The sequence below is a fragment of the Podarcis melisellensis genome (genome assembly GCF_964234715.1).
Source record: "Podarcis melisellensis genome assembly, chromosome: 10".
In the NCBI taxonomy this organism is placed as follows: Eukaryota; Metazoa; Chordata; class Lepidosauria; order Squamata; family Lacertidae; genus Podarcis; species Podarcis melisellensis.
Window position 1 is genome coordinate 64,223,103 of NC_138542.1, and position 15,580 is coordinate 64,238,682.

General features: G+C 47.0%; 1 protein-coding gene across 1 annotated transcript in view; it reads left to right on the forward strand.

The window, feature by feature from the left end:
* Window positions 1-15,580, forward strand: part of ST8SIA1 (ST8 alpha-N-acetyl-neuraminide alpha-2,8-sialyltransferase 1) — a 79,887-nt gene that overhangs the window by 15,491 nt on the left and 48,816 nt on the right. The gene's annotated exons all lie outside the window — the stretch shown is intronic.

The window sequence follows — 15,580 nt, forward strand, 5'->3', positions numbered from 1 at the left end:
CATCCTCTGCAGCGTAATCGCTAGACGTTTGAGTGCCCAGCTCCAGCTTTGCTTCAGCCACATCTCCTTCACAAACGGTCTTCGAGAAGCAAGTCTCGCCTTCTGCCTCCCCACTCCAGAACTACCTCTCTGTTTATTAAAGGCAAGGCTTTGCAAGGAAAGGGGCAATTCAGCTCCGAAAGAAATTATACACTGGCCTTTTCTCATAATGCCTAATTCTCGTGGGAGAGTGGCATGTGAAATGAGAGCCAGGCATATAATATCTATATTATGAAGAAGCAGGCCAAAATAAAGAGGCCTTTGTATGGATGCTGGAGAACCCAACCAATTAATTGCCATTTTGTGGAGAGCTGACCAGAAGCTATCCAGATTCTTGGAGCGGAAAGCCTTCGTCTGTGTTTCCGCCTCTATTCCTCCCTCCCTCCCTCCCTCCCTCCCTCTTTCCTTCCTTCCCTCCCTCCCTCCCTCCCTCCCTCCCTCCCTCCCTCCCTCCCTCCCTTCCCAAGGTGCAGTTTAAGGGGGTTTTAAATTTTAAAACTTACTTGTCTCTTTTGGGGAGCTATGGGCACGTCTAGAATTCGGAGACTGCTGTGGGCTTCCATTCCCTTTCAGCAGACGGAAAGAAAGAGAGTGTACACACACACACACACACACACACACACACACACTTTGCTTTTCTGTTTGGTGCAGCAGAATTAAAACAGATCCTCTGGAATTTGCATTACTTTACATAGAGTCTCCCCCAAAACCACCATCAAATGAAAGCTGGCATTGGTAGTTGGTGGACGAATGACACAGCTCTGTTAGATCCACAGCTCTTTATTACAGTGGTTAGAACTGCTCCTGGAGTCAGACAAACTGCAGCCTAGCTGGCTGCTTTATAGAATACTAAGTAACTTGTAACAGTAAGGGACCCCTGACCATTAGGTCCAGTCGTGGCCGACTCTGGGGTTGCGGCACTCATCTCGCTTTACTGGCTGAGGGAGCTGTCGTACAGTTTCCGGGTCATGTGGCCATATGCCTAAGCCGCTTCTGGTGAACCAGAGCAGCGCACGAAAACGCCGTTTACCTTCTCGCCGGAGCGGTACCTATTTATCTACTTGCACTTTGACATACTTTCGAACTGCCAGGTTGGCAGGAGCAGGGACCAAGCAACGGGAGCTCACCCTGTCACAGGGATTCTGACCGCCAGCCTTCTGATTGGCAAGTCCTAGGCTCTGTGGTTTAACCCACAGCGCCACCCGCGTCCCAACTTGTAACAGTAACAACTCCCAACCATCTAACCAATCAGTGAGCGACAGTTCTCAATCCTTCATTTGCATACTGGTGGCCCTGAGTGAGAACTGCAGCTAATCTTAATACGTAACAGTTGGCACAATTGTTTTTGTTTTTTTTAAATCACAAGCCTGGTGCTTTCCCATGCAATGAGAACATTGAGCTAGTGTGGTGTAGTGGTTAGAGTTTCGGACTAGGGCCTGGGAGACTTGGCTTCAAATCCCTGCCATGGGGCTCAGTGGGTGACCTTGGGCCACTCACTGCCTTTCAGCCTAACCTACCTCACAGGATTGTTGTGGGGGATTAAACGAGGAGGGGGAATATTGTACACCACCTTGAGCTCCAGCATTTCTCCAATGATAATAGGGACATCCTATTCAATAATAATAATAATAATAATAATAATATACCCTGCCTATCTGACTGGGTTGCGCCAGCCACTCTGGCTTCCAACATGTATAAAAACATAAGAAAAGGTTAAACATTAAAAACTTCCCCATACAGGGGATGTCTTCAGATGTCTTCAAAAGGTTGCATAGTTACTTATCTCTTTAGCTCTGGGGGTCCCATAACTCCATACCCTCCAACATTTCTCCGATGAAAACAAGGAAAAGCGGACATTCTGGGATCAAATCAGAAACCAGGGCAGCTTCTGTAAATCGAGGAATGTCCCTGGAAAATAAGGACGTTTGGAAGGTCTGTTGGAGTAAAGGCAGGATGTAAATGAAATAAGTAATAATATTGATCCAAGGCTCGGATCTATGAGCTAAATATTGACTATGGAGAACTTTGGGCTCGGCTTTGTTCCTAAGGTAGCTCCTTCTCCCTCCCCAAGGCTTTTATGAGGCTGCTGAAGAAGAGCTGTCTTGCCTTGAGACTGCTAGAGAGATCAAATAACCTCATTGCCTGAGGAGAGAGGGTGAGGGCATCAATTTAAGCTGTCTGTCAGCCTGAGATGTGGATGGAAAGCAGCTCCTGCGAACAAAAACCAAGTCTAAATATATGCAACCCCAGTGTTTTTTTTTATCTTGTATTGCTTTGGGTCCCTTCCCCTTAACCTGGCCGCTCCTTCAAAGCAGAGAGGCGGCTCATAAATGCCCTCAAACAACTGACCATCTCGTCTGCTCCCTGCCTCGATCTTTTGGCTCAACAAACAGCAGAAGTATGTTGAAATCTAAGCAAGCACTAAGCAAAACGTCTTCCCTCTAACTCCCAGTGCGTCACCAGTCATACAGCTCCCATGTGAGAGCATAATGCACAATGGAAGTTTTAAGTGTGCATGAGAACGTCTGTCCCAGTTCCGTAATGCAGCTGCTTCAAGGAGATACATATGGGTGAGGAGTCGTTTGCAGCGCACGTGGTCTGTACCAGGAATCAGAAGTTTTAAATTGCATTTAGAAAATGGATTTCGTAATAGTTTGTGCTGTTTCCTACTGGGGTAGGGTTCCTGTGGCCAAAATTCATCAGCCTCCCCAGATGGAACAGGGCGTCTGTCCACAAAGCACAGACGCATTTTGCTGAAAAATACTACAAATGCAGTTAAATTGGTCAGCAATTGTGAGAGGCTAAACTTGACTATTCACGTTATTTGCTATTTCCCCCAGTTCTTTCGATTTACGTATCCCTTCACACAGAAATAGTCCTGAAGCGATTTGCAATGCATGCGATAAAAATCCATTAGAACAAAGCAAATGTACTCAAGGCATTGAGCCACAAAAATAATCTAGCTAAGTAAAATCAAATCAAAAATAAAATGACTTTCTGGAAGACTTTGGCTGTCCACTGTTGGGTGGGGGAGGGGGGAAAGTATGCTAGGCTAAGAAGAATCTTTGTTCTCTTTCTCTCCCCCCCAATAAATTTTATTAAAGTTTTTTTTGGGGGGAAATATATACCAAAGTTGATATCAAATACCCAATACCTTTTTATAATACCAAAGATAAAGGAAACTAATTTAAAACACAAACAAAGGCACCTGCCTTGTTCTGCCCTCTAGTTTGTGCTTCTCAATTTGTATTGTATTATTTTAAGTACTGTGGCTTGCCGTTGTTTTATTGATTATAGTTTGATTCATTGTAACTGTTGAGTGGATTTCTCTTTAACTTTTACATGTTGATATTATTATTTTGTACTATTCTAATAATTGTTGAATGTTACTTTATTTGATGTAGGTTGCTTATTTTAAAGTTTTGTTTTATTATCACGTTTTTGTATTGCATTAGATTGTTATAAGACGTACATTTTTTGTTTCTTCAGCTTGTAAACCGCCTCAGGTATTGTAAGATAGAAAGATGGTATACAAATAAAAAATGATGGAGATGATGAAAAAGAAGAAAAGGAAAAGGAACAAGAGGAGGGGAACTTCTGATTCTTTCAGCTATATATAGAAAATTATTCAAAGTGTCCACTCCAGCATAACACCCAACACTTCCAATATTTTCTCAAACCCAGATGATCGCAAGTTCATTTTCTTTTTCATGCAAAAAGGCCATAATCTTTAGTAAATATTGGCAGTGGTTTTTCTCTCATTAAACACGTCAACTTCACCATCTCATCTCTGTTCTCGTAGATCAGGGGTCAGCAAACTTTTTCAGCAGGGGGCCAGTCCACTGTCCTGCAGACCTTGTGGGGGGCCAGACTGTATTTTGAGGGGGGAAATGAACAAATTCCTATGCCCCACAAATAACCCAGAGATGCATTTTCAATAAAAGCACACATTCTACTCATGTAAAAACACCAGGCAGGCCCCACAAATAACCCAAGAGTGCATTTGAAATAAAAGGACACATTCTACTCAGGTAAAAACACACTGATTCCTGGACCGTCCGTGGGCCAGATTGAGAAGGCAGTTGGGCCGGATGTGGCCCCTGGGCCTTAGTTTGCCTGTCCATGTCGTAGAGCATGCTTAGGGCTGGCCTTAGATCAACCCTGACCCTGACTTGAGTGTTGTCACTGGCACGCCACCACCTTGTCTGTCTGTTTAGGTTTTGAATACCTTATTCTTGTGGGTTGCAATTGCACCCATTTCGCAGCTTTGATGCACAAGTCACAGAATTCCTTCTGAGGTCACCTAGCTCCCCTGCATTCTGCACAATGCAGGATGCAACTACCATGCTTTTCCGTGTATAAGACTAGGTCTGTCTACTCGAAAATAATGTTCAAAAGGGGGGGGTAGTCTTCTAAACGGGTAGTGCATATGGGGAACTGTGCACTTGTCGGTGGCAATTGGTAGGGAGAATGGCGTCTGCTTCAAGGGTTGGTGTGGATTGGCTGCTGCAGTGGCAATTGGGCGGGCGAATGGCGGCTTGCTGGCAGATGCTTGGTTGCTTCTTTGATGTGTTTGCTTTGTAGCATCGAGTGAGTGATTTTTGGCATCCGCCCCTCCCCCCCAATTACCTCAGTAACTCAGGGCATTTCCCCCCCAAAAAAATCTCAGCAACTCTGGGCCACCTCCCCCCATTTCCTTAAATTCCAGTCTCCCAAAATAGGAGGCATGTTATACACGGAAAAACACGGCACATCCTCCCTGGCAGATAGCCTTCTAACCTCTGCTTAAATGCGCCAAGAGCAGCACCTAGAACAAACTTCCTCAAACTCGGCCCTCCAGATGTTTTGAGACTACAGTTCCCATCATCCCTGACCACTGGTCCTGCTAGCTAGGGATCATGGGAGTTGTAGGCCAAAAACATCTGGAGGGCTGAGGTTGAGGAAGCCTGACCTAGAACTAAGCCTAGTGAGTATCCCTTGGGGACAGAAATAAGAAGGAAAGAGTTTGTTGTGCAGCAAAGTGGCGCTAAATTTACATGAGAAATCAAACTACAGTGGTACCTCAGGTTAAGAACTTAATTCGTTCTGGAGGTCTGTTCTTAACCTGAGGTACCACTTTAGCTAATGGCGTCTCGTGCTGCTGCTGGGCCACTGGAGCACGATTTCTGTTCTCATCCTGAAGCAAAGTTCTTAACCTGAGGTAATATTTCTGGGTTAGCGGAGTCTGTAACCTGAAGCATCTGGAACCCAAGGTACCACTGTACTTGTTTCTGCCATTGAGTAGATCGTTTAGTAGGCAGGCCCTGACAAGTGCTCACCGAGCTTCTATTGCCTCATTCCCCAGGTAGGGCTGGGCAATATATCAATACATCATCTAAAAGTCCATATCGTGATACTGGTTTCATAATTTTTGACCTGGCAATATATTGTGCATCATGATACATGTGTGTGCACTATGCAAACATCACAGTGTGGGGCGAAACAGTGAAGACAGCCAATGCCTCTAAGATAGCTCCATCCTTATTTCAGACATGGTAATACAGTGATACCTCGGGTTAAGAACTTAATTCATTCTGGAGGTCCATTCTTAACTTGAAACTGTTATTAACCTGAGATACCACTTTAGCTAATGGGGCATCCCGCTGCCGCCGCACGATTTCTGTTCTCATCCTGAAGCAAAGTTCTTTTTAAAAATAATAATAATTTTTTAAATTAGGAATTTCAAAATAACAGTTTATCAAAAATACCGTATTTTTTGCCCTATAAGACACACTTTTTCCCCTCCAAAAATGAAGGGGAAATGTGTGTGCGTCCTATGGGGCGAATGCAGGCTTTCGCTGAAGCCTGGAGAGCGAGAGGGGTCTCGCTCTTGCTCTCCAGGCTTCAGGAAGCTTGCACAGCCCTCAGGAGCCTGGCGCGAAGTCGCTCTGGGCTCCCGACGGCTGACGGAGGTGGCTGCAGCCCCGGGCTTTGCCCAGCTCCGCGCAGCCATCCAGAGCCCGGCGTGAAGTCACGCCAGGCTCCCGACGGCTGCGCAGAGCTGCCTGCATTCCGAAGCCTGGGACGCGCTGAAGAGCTCGCCCGGGCTTCGCGGACCTCTCCGCAAGCCTAGGGAGACCGGCGCGACTTTGCGCCAGGCTCCCTAGGCTTGCGGATAGCAGGCTGTTCTGGGGGCTGGGGTCGGGGGAAGCTCGGGCTTCCCCCGCGCCAGGGGGGGAAATAATTTTTTTTCTTTATTCCCCCCCCCAAAACCCAGGTGCGTCCTATGGGGCAAAAAATATGGTACATCATCCTCACCCCCCCATTTCTCCCCTCCCCACTGAAGCAAAGTTCTTAATCCGAGGTAGGTTAGCAGAGTCTGTAACCTGAAGCATCTGTAACCTAAAGCGTCTATAACCTGAGGTACCACTGTATATCAGTATATCATGATGTTTCGTAGTCACTTGCTGAAGATCTTAGCCCCGTTGTATATTTCCGTGTGATTGCAAACCCAATGCAAGTTCTGGCATCGGTGCACCCTCCACAGTTTGACTTTCTTTGAAGCCAGTGCATTTTTAAAGCAGTTCTCCCTACAGAATATTAAGCCGCCTTCCCTTTCTCTCTCTCTCTCTCTCTCTCTCCCTAACACACACAGAGTGTTATGCAAGCGGATTTTGACTGCAGGCTTTGCTAAACATAGAGCATCCAGCAGACATCCTCTTTCAGAACTTGCTGTAACAATGTCAGGGGCGAGTGTCTCATAGAGAGAGAGAGAGGTTTTTCTGCATTCCCATCCCTAAGTTTCACTTTGGACTGATGCAGTCCCTGACAGTTACATAACAGAGACCTTTCCCGCAATGCATTTCAAGGTAAACTTGTGGCTGCATTGCAGATCACTTGGCCAGCTCAGAGCCGGTGCTGTTTTGATTCCCCAAGGACTGTCTTTTTTTGGGTTGTATCCTCCTGCTCCTCTAGACCAATAGTTTTGAGGGAAGATATCTGAGCAAACAAAACGTTTCTGAAAGCCAAATTGCAGAATATATATCAGATTAGTTCAAGGAATTAACCTCAATGCTTTTTATTGCCCGTTCCCTTCAAAGATCTAAGACGGGGTCAGCAACCTTTTTCAGCTGTGGGCCGGTCCACCGTCCCTCAGACCATGTGATGGGCTGGACTATATTTTGAAAAATATATATGAATGAATTCCTATGCCCCACAAATAACCCAGAGATGCATTTTAAATAAAAGGACACATTCTACTCATGTAAAAACATGCTGATTCCTGGACCATCTGTGGGCCGGACTGAGAAGGCGATTGGGCCGGATCTGGCCCCCGGGCCTTAGGTTGCCTACCCCTAATCTAAGATATCTTTCTGATTTGATATCAGGCAGGAACCTTCACTTTTTGGCGTCTGCTAAATACATCATTACTTAGGCAAACCTGCCCAGATATCTTAAATATTGCTGCGTGTTTTAATCTGTGTTTAGTTTATTGCTGATCTTAATGTTTTGAACCTTCACAACTTCTGTTTTTAGCTGTTTTACTGATAGTTGTATTGTTTTATTCTTTTGGGAAACTGCTTTGGGGTTCTTAAAATCAAGCAGCGTATAAACTTTGTGAAATAGTAAACAAAATTCCCAGAGTTCACCGGAAAGAGAGACTAGTTGTTAAACCACTCTGGGAGTTGTTGCTCTGGGAGGAAAACAGCGGCCTCCTATTTCAGCATGATGGAAATTGTAGTGGTTAGAGTGTTGGACGCAGGAGTAGTAGAGGTAAAGGGACCCCTGACCATTAGGTCCAGTCGTGACCGACTCTGGGGTTGCGGCGCTCATCTCGCTTTATTGGCTGAGGGAGCCGGCGTATAGCTTCCGGGTCATGTGGCCAGCATGACTAAGCTGCTTCTGGCGAACCAGAGCAGCGCACGGAAACGCCATTTACCTTCCCGCCGGAGCGGTACCTATTTATCTACTGGCACTTTGAGGTGCCCTTTGAACTGCTAGGTAGGCAGGAGCAGAGACCGAGCTCACCCCGTCGGGAGCTCACCCCGTCGTGGGGATTCGAACCGCCGACCTTCTGATCGGCAAGCCCTAGGCTCTGTGGTTTAACCCACAGCGCCACCCGCGTCCCCGGACGCAGGAGACCAGGGTTCAAATTCCCACTTGGCCGTTCAGCTCACTAGGTGACCAGGTGCTGCCCCTCCGCCCAACCTACCTCACAAGGTTGTTGTGGGGATTAGATGGGGAGGGAAAGAACCACGTATGCCACCCTGAGCAACATGGAGAAAATGTGGGATAACAAATGCAATAAGTAAAGATTAAAGAATAAATAAAGCACCCTCAACAAATTACAGTTCCCAGGATTCTTTGGGGGGGGCAGCCTTGACTGTTAACATGGTATCATAGTGCTTTAAGTAATGTGTGGATGTGGCCTAATTCTGGTTTTGCCCCATCCTCCTTAGAGCGTAAGACTCTTAATCTCAGGTTCGTGAGTTCGAGCCCCACATTGGGCAAAAAATAATAATCCTGCATTGCAGGGGGTTGGACTAGAGGACCCTTGTGGTCCCTTCCAACTCTACAATTCTGTGATTCTAGGACAGCACTGGGATGGAGGAAGAAGATGAGGAAGCTGACAGGAAGCCCCACCCCCAGACTGGTTGTAGGAAGGTGGAGGCTGGTTGAGGGCTTAACTGAAGTTGGTGGAACAGCTGCCCCATTCATCCTCATGGACCAACTATCACGGTGCAGAAATCGGGATGCTGGCTTCCTGTCTTCTTTTACCTGTCGAGAACCCTGAAGCTGGTGTAGATTTCTGGATCTCACCCCCCTCCCGAGAAATGTATTTCAAAACAGAGGCCATGATTCCAACACAAGCCTCTCTTTTTTTGCCCTGCTCCCAATGTTTCTCCCCCTAAAACTGCGTGCCTGTGTGTTATAGATGAGCAGTTTGCATTCTGCTTGAAGTATTGATGATAATAATATTCTGCAGCAGACTGTTTCATAATCAAGAGTCGTGCCCAGGGTTTTCGTTTGCAAAAGCCGCTGTGCGGACTTGCTCTTCTGGCACAACTTACTGTAGTTTTTGCTCTGTAGGATGCACCGGGCCATAGGAAGCACCTTGTTTTAGAGGGGGAGAACAAGAAAAAAAATTTCTCCCCCTCTCTGCTCAGCGCCCCTTCAGCGAAGCAGCAGGAGAAACGGAGCCCCTTCCATTTCTCCTCCCGCTTGGCTGAAGGGGTGCTGCACAACTCTCCCTCTCTGCTAAAGCCAGGAGAGTCTTGCTCTCCCGGCTTCAGCAAAAGGAACCCGAAGCCTGCGGAGCACAGTGGGAACTCGCGCTGCGCTCTGAAGGCTTCAGGCGGCTAACCCTGAAGTCTGGAGAGCGAGAGGGGTCGGTGTGCACCGACCCCTCTCATTCTCCAGGCTTCAGCAAAAGTAACACGAAGCCTCCGGAGCACGGAGGGAGCGCTCCCTCTGCGCTTCAGAGGCTTCGCGTTGCTATCACTGAAGCCAAGGAGCCTGCATTTGCTCCATAGGACGCACACACTTGTTGTTGTTTAGTCGTTTAGTCGTGTCCGACTCTTTGTGACCCCATGGACCAGAGCACGCCAGGCACTTGTGTCTTCCGCTGCCTCCCACAGTTTGGTCAGACTCATGTTTGTAGCTTTGAAGACACTATCCAACCATCTCATCCTCTGTCGTCCCCTTCTCCTTGTGCCCTCCATCTTTCCCAACATCAGGGTCTTTTCCAGGGATTCTTCTCTTCTCATGAGGTGGCCAAAGTATTGGAGCCTCAGCTTCACGATCTGTCCTTCCAGCGAGCACTCAGGGCTGATTTCCTTAAGAATGGATCGGTTTGTTCTTCTTGCAGTCCATGGGACTCTCAAGAGTCTCCTCCAGCACCATAATTCAAAAGCATCAATTCTTCCGCGATCTGCCTTCTTTATGGTCCAGCTCTCACTTCCATACATCACTAGGACGCACACACATTTCCCCTTAATTTTTGGAGGGGGAAAAGTGCGTCCTATAGAGCGAAAAATACGGTAGATGCAGAAGTTTGAGCAAATCTTGCTGTTAGGACTCTCTGGCTCCAGTACCTAACCATACATTTAAAGCACATTCCTACCAACACTGAGAACCCTGGAAACTGCCTTTTACAGCGAACGGCGCTGCAGTTCCCAGCACCCACAACAAACCGCAACTCCCAAGATTCTTTGGGGGAGGTGGAAATGCACAGCGCATACAAAACTTGAGTGTCATCAGTCCAACGCTGTGCATTGCTCTCCCATCAGAAGTTTGGCATGCTTTCTCGCTATTGGCTATCAGGCATATCTTGAAGATGTTTTTACGCCTGCAGTCCTGTGCAGCTGTTTAGACATTATAAGGATTGTTTTGCGCTGTCTTTATGGTGTCTTACGCATACTGCCTCCGATATTTCGTGTGAGGTGCTGGGCATTTCAAAAACTGGGTTTTCCTACCATTTCACTGCATCCCGAGAGGTGAAGTGAGGACACGAGCACTTGCTCATGAGGAGAGTCGCCAAGAAGAATTGGCTTAGGGGTGATCAGTATTAGCAGCTGCATTGTGTGAGTCATTGTGTGAGCGAATGCCCATGCGCCGGGTGTTGTTCACCCAGTTGGTCATCTGCATTGTGCTTGTGGGAGGGGGCATACAGTTCCCAACTTGCTAGATCGGTGCTATCCCCATCCAAACATATCATAAAGGTAAAGGGACCCCTGACCATTAGGTCAAGTCATGGCCGACTCTGGGGTTGCGGCGCTCATCTCGCTTTATTGGCCGAGGGAGCCAGTGTACAGCTTCCGGGTCATGTGGCCAGCATGACTAAGCCGCTTCTGGCGAACCAAAGCAGCGCACAGAAACGCCGTTTACCTTCCCGCCGGAGCGGTACCTATTTATCTACTTGCACTTTGATGTGCTTTTGAACTGCTAGGTTGGCAGGAGCAGGGACCGAGCAACGGGAGCTCACCCCGTCGTGGGGATTCGAACCGCCAACCTTCTGATCGGCAAGTCCTAGGCTCTGTGGTTTAACCCACAGCGTTACCCATGTCCCTAAACATATCATAGAATCATAGAATTGAGGAGTTGGAAAGGAACCCCAGGGGCATCTAGTTGCTCAGGGTGGCATACATGGTTCTCTCCCTCCTCATCTAATCCACACAACAACCTTGTGAGGTAGGCCTCGGTCCAGTATACCTGAAGGAGTGTCTCTACCCCCATCGTTCAGCCTGGACACTGAGGTCCAGTGCCGAGGGCCTTCTGGCGGTTCCCTCGCTGCGAGAGGCCAAGTTACAGGGAACCAGGCAAAGGGCCTTCTCGGTAGTGGCACCTGAAACGCTCTCCCACCAGATGTCAAAGAGATAAACAACTACCAGACTTTTAGAAGACATGTGAAGGCAGCCCTGTTTAGGGAAGCTTTTGATGTTTAATAGGTTATTGTATTTTAATATTATGTTGGAAGCCGCCCAGATGGGTGAGGTATAAATATATCATCATCATCATCATCATCATTATAGTCCAACCCCCTGTGATGCAGGAATCTCAACCAAAGCATCTATGGCAGGTGGCCATCCAACCTTGGCTTAGAAATCTCCAAAGAAGGAGAGTCTACAACCTCCCAAGGGAGATTGTTCCACTATCAAACAGCTCTTCCTGGTGTTTAGTTGGAATCTTTTGTAACTTGAAGCCATTGGTTCGAGTCCTACCCCTCAGGAGCAGGAGAAAACAATCTTGCTCCACTTTCCATGTGACAGCCCTTTAGATCTTTGACAATGGCTATCATATGGACGTAGTGGCAGGGAACGCGATGGTTCGTTCTTTAAAAACTCCAGAACCTTATCAATGTTTTAAGCCGAGAGAAAACAGCGAAGCAGGTAGAGACAATTGACCACCTGGTTTCCCTTTAGATCAGCGGTTCTCAACTTGTGGGTCCCCAGATGTTGTTGGACTACAACTCCCATCATCCCTGGGTTCTGGCCTTGCTAGCTAGGGGTGATCAGAGTTGTAGTTCAACAACATCTAGGACCCACAGGTTGAGAAAGGCTGTTTTAGATGTTTTGGACTTCATCTCCCAGTGGCTGATGGGAGTTGTAGTCCAAAACCTCTTGAGAACACCAGGCTAATCGGAGCTGCTGTGATGTAACGCCCAATGAATCCATATGCATCTCTGGGCAGAACCGAATCACAAAGTATTCAAATCAGCGCTGACCATAGAGGGTGAGAAAAGCAAGCGAGAAGGGAGATAATACATGAAAGCACATCTAAGACTGCCAGAGAATCTGTTTTCCAGATGGGGAAACGTCAGGTGCAAAGAGAAAACGATGGTGTTGACAATTGGAGTGGTTCTCCTGCATTTTAACCCTGTGAATCTGCCAAGGCAACTTGTAAATTATTTTAACACCCAACACTTTAGACATGCGCTCCGTATGACTTGGGAACCCTGTTGGTTTCCGCGCTGAGCTCTTGCACATATTTCCAAGTGCATAAGTGCTGCTGCAGGTCACTCTGGTCAAGGTGACTGGAAACCATTAAAGAATAGCTCGTTGTTGTCACGTGATCCTGAATCTGCATCCTGCAAGAAATTAATGAGGTGACCCCTAAACACCCAATCACTTAAGTGGGGAATGCATTGTGCTATCAGCAAAATCCTAGCTTCATGAAAATTAAAAGTAAGAGTGGCCAAAGAATGGCAAGGAGAAACATCTCATTAATTACGACTTGCTGATTCACACTTATAGAGCTGCAATTCACTCTCCGATAGATGCTGCTGTCTGCTCCCCTTCAGAAAATCGTAAATCTGTCATAACCAATCAAATATAGGTGCTCAGCTGTGATTGCAGAGCTTTCAACATTTCCCCAAAGCTATAGCTTGGGAGCAGGAGCAGCTGCACTGCATCAAGAAGGTCCACCTCAAGTCCTATGATGTCACTGTGCTTGGAATCCGGTGTGTGGTTCTGTTTGAGACGAGACACGTGTGGTTAGGGGTAGGCAACCCAGTACCCTCAAGATGTTGCAGGACTCCAGCTCCCATCAGCCTCAACCACTATGACCCAGTGGTCAGGAATGATGCAAAATATCTGGAGGGTACCAGGTTATTCCTCCCTGCATTAGATGCATAGCCAAACATTGGGCTTTGGTTTTATTCAATTTATTTATAATATATTTACAATATAATATATTGCCTTCTGGGTTTCTCACAGCTACAATAAACCTACCATTAAAATTATGGACTGGTCATTTCTTCGTCAGAGGGCAAATGGGCAAATTTAGAAGGGGATGAAATACTTTTCCCCCTCACTATACATAAACAGCTAAAAATTGGGGTTTTGGTTTTATTCAATTACAATAAATTTATATACATAGCTAAGTGTTGGAATTTTATTAAAGCATTTGCAAAAAGTGAACATAACCTAGTACCAGTACTTAACTAGTAAAGGTAAAAAATAATAATGGTAAAGAACCCCTGGACGGTTAAGTCCAGGCAAAGGAGACTATGGGGTTGTGGCGCTCATCTTGCTTTCTGGCCGAGGGAGCCGGCATTTGTCCAGAGACAGCTTTCTGGGTCATGTGGCCAGCATGACTAAACCGTTGTGGGCGCAATAGAACACTGTGACAGAAGCCAGATCGCATGGAAATGCCGTTTACCTTCCCACCACAGTGGTACCTGTGTATCTACTTGCCCTGGTGTGCTTTCGAACTGCTAGGTTGGCAGGCGATGGGACAGAGCAATGGGAGCTCACCCCGTCGCGGGGATTCGAACTGCCAGCGTTCTGATCGGCAAGCCCAAGAGGCTCAGTGGTTCAAGGGCTCCTAACAACAAACAAACCAAGAACAAACCTTGGTTACAACCCATGGTTTGTCTGAAGTGAGACAAACCATCAGCTTGAGTTTGGGCAGAACACTAAGCTAGTCCATTGCTTAGCTCTGGCTAGTGCAGCAGGAAGAGGACAACCAGGGGAAGAGTGAAATAGATTTGATTTTCACTCCATACATTCCTCTTCTCCCGTTCCCATGCTTTGGATTACCATTTTATGAGAAACAGCTCAATAGATCACAGTATCCAGATATATATAAGGGCTTTTATTCTGCATTACATACTGCTCTACAATAACTATTTTGGGCAAAGGTACAGGTTAATATAATTTTGTACTGATGCCTTCGTTTTGAATTTAGCAGCATGGCACAAATTGCCACTGCTGTGTTAACCGGCAGGGTTTTGTTGGGGGTTTTAAAATCTCCAGGTGCTTTAAAAGAGATCCATTTATATTTTTTCTGTCTCAGTACTAGGAAGCTGAGAACCAAGAATAGAAAGTGTTGTGGGGGGAATTATTTGTTGCATGATGAAGAAGTATTTCCATTATCTGCAGGAGGGCTGTTTCAAAGGGCAGGCTTTGTGACAAAGAGACGCATGGGAAGAACTGCAGGGAAGAGGGCAGGACAAAGGGCTTGTCTGGCAGTAGCAGCAGATGGCAGGAACTGGCAAAGTTCAGCAGCCAGCGGGCATCTCTGCAAGCTGGCTTTGGGGTTCCCGGCAGGTTACCATCAGGGCAGGTTTTAGACCGGAATAGAATCAAGCGGAAATGTCCTCTTGGGTTTTGTAAGTGGATGCAAGCACCTCCTGCCATATAGAATGCTGTCGATTACAGTGGTACATACGCTTCAGGTTACATTCGCTTCAGGTTACAGACTCCACTAACCCAGAAATAGTACCTTGGGTTAAGAACTTTGCTTCAGGATGAGAACAGAAATTGTGCTCCGGCGGCGCAGCGGCAGCAGGAGGGCCCATTAGCTAAAGTGGTGCTTCAGGTTAAGAACAGTTTCACGTTAAGAACGGGCCTCCGGAACGAATTAAGTACTTAACCCGGGGTACCACTGTATGTACCAGGCACCGGGATGCTCAGAATACTCTCCTCTCCGTGTTGAGCTGATGAGCAGGATATTTTTTTTCCTCTTCCCCGGGTGTTGGGAGCCTTTGGTCCTCCGGGTGTTGCTGAGCTACAACTCCCACCAGCTTCAGCAAGCAGGGCCAATGGCCAGGGATGATGGGAGCTGTAGTTCAGAAGGGTCTGCACACCTGCTTTTCACCAAAAGGTTTTTTTTGGGGGGAGTAGATTGTGGAGGGATGTGCCCCGAAACTGCATACCTGCTCCTTCAGAGGAACTGTAACCACACCCAGAGCAGGACACCCCCCCCCCGTCCATCTGGTTTAGGAAGACGCCCATCTAATAGTTCCCTAGTCTTATCCAGATTGAACTTCAGATATTCTGGTGTCTGTAACCAGCAGCAGGCTAGTAAATGACAGTCTTGTGGCAGTCATATTATGAGTAAAGTTGGCAGGCATTTGGAACATGTTGGTAGAATGTACTGATTTATTTTTGTATAGATCCCGTGGCCCTCTATTTGCTGGTGAACCACAACACCCATCCTTTTTGCCCTTTGGCCATGCTGACTGTCCCCTGAAGGCCTGTAGCTCAGTCTTAGAGCACTGGCTTTGAAGGCCCTGGGTTCAAATCCTAGCATATCTCGGTTGGGCTCTCATCAATTGGTC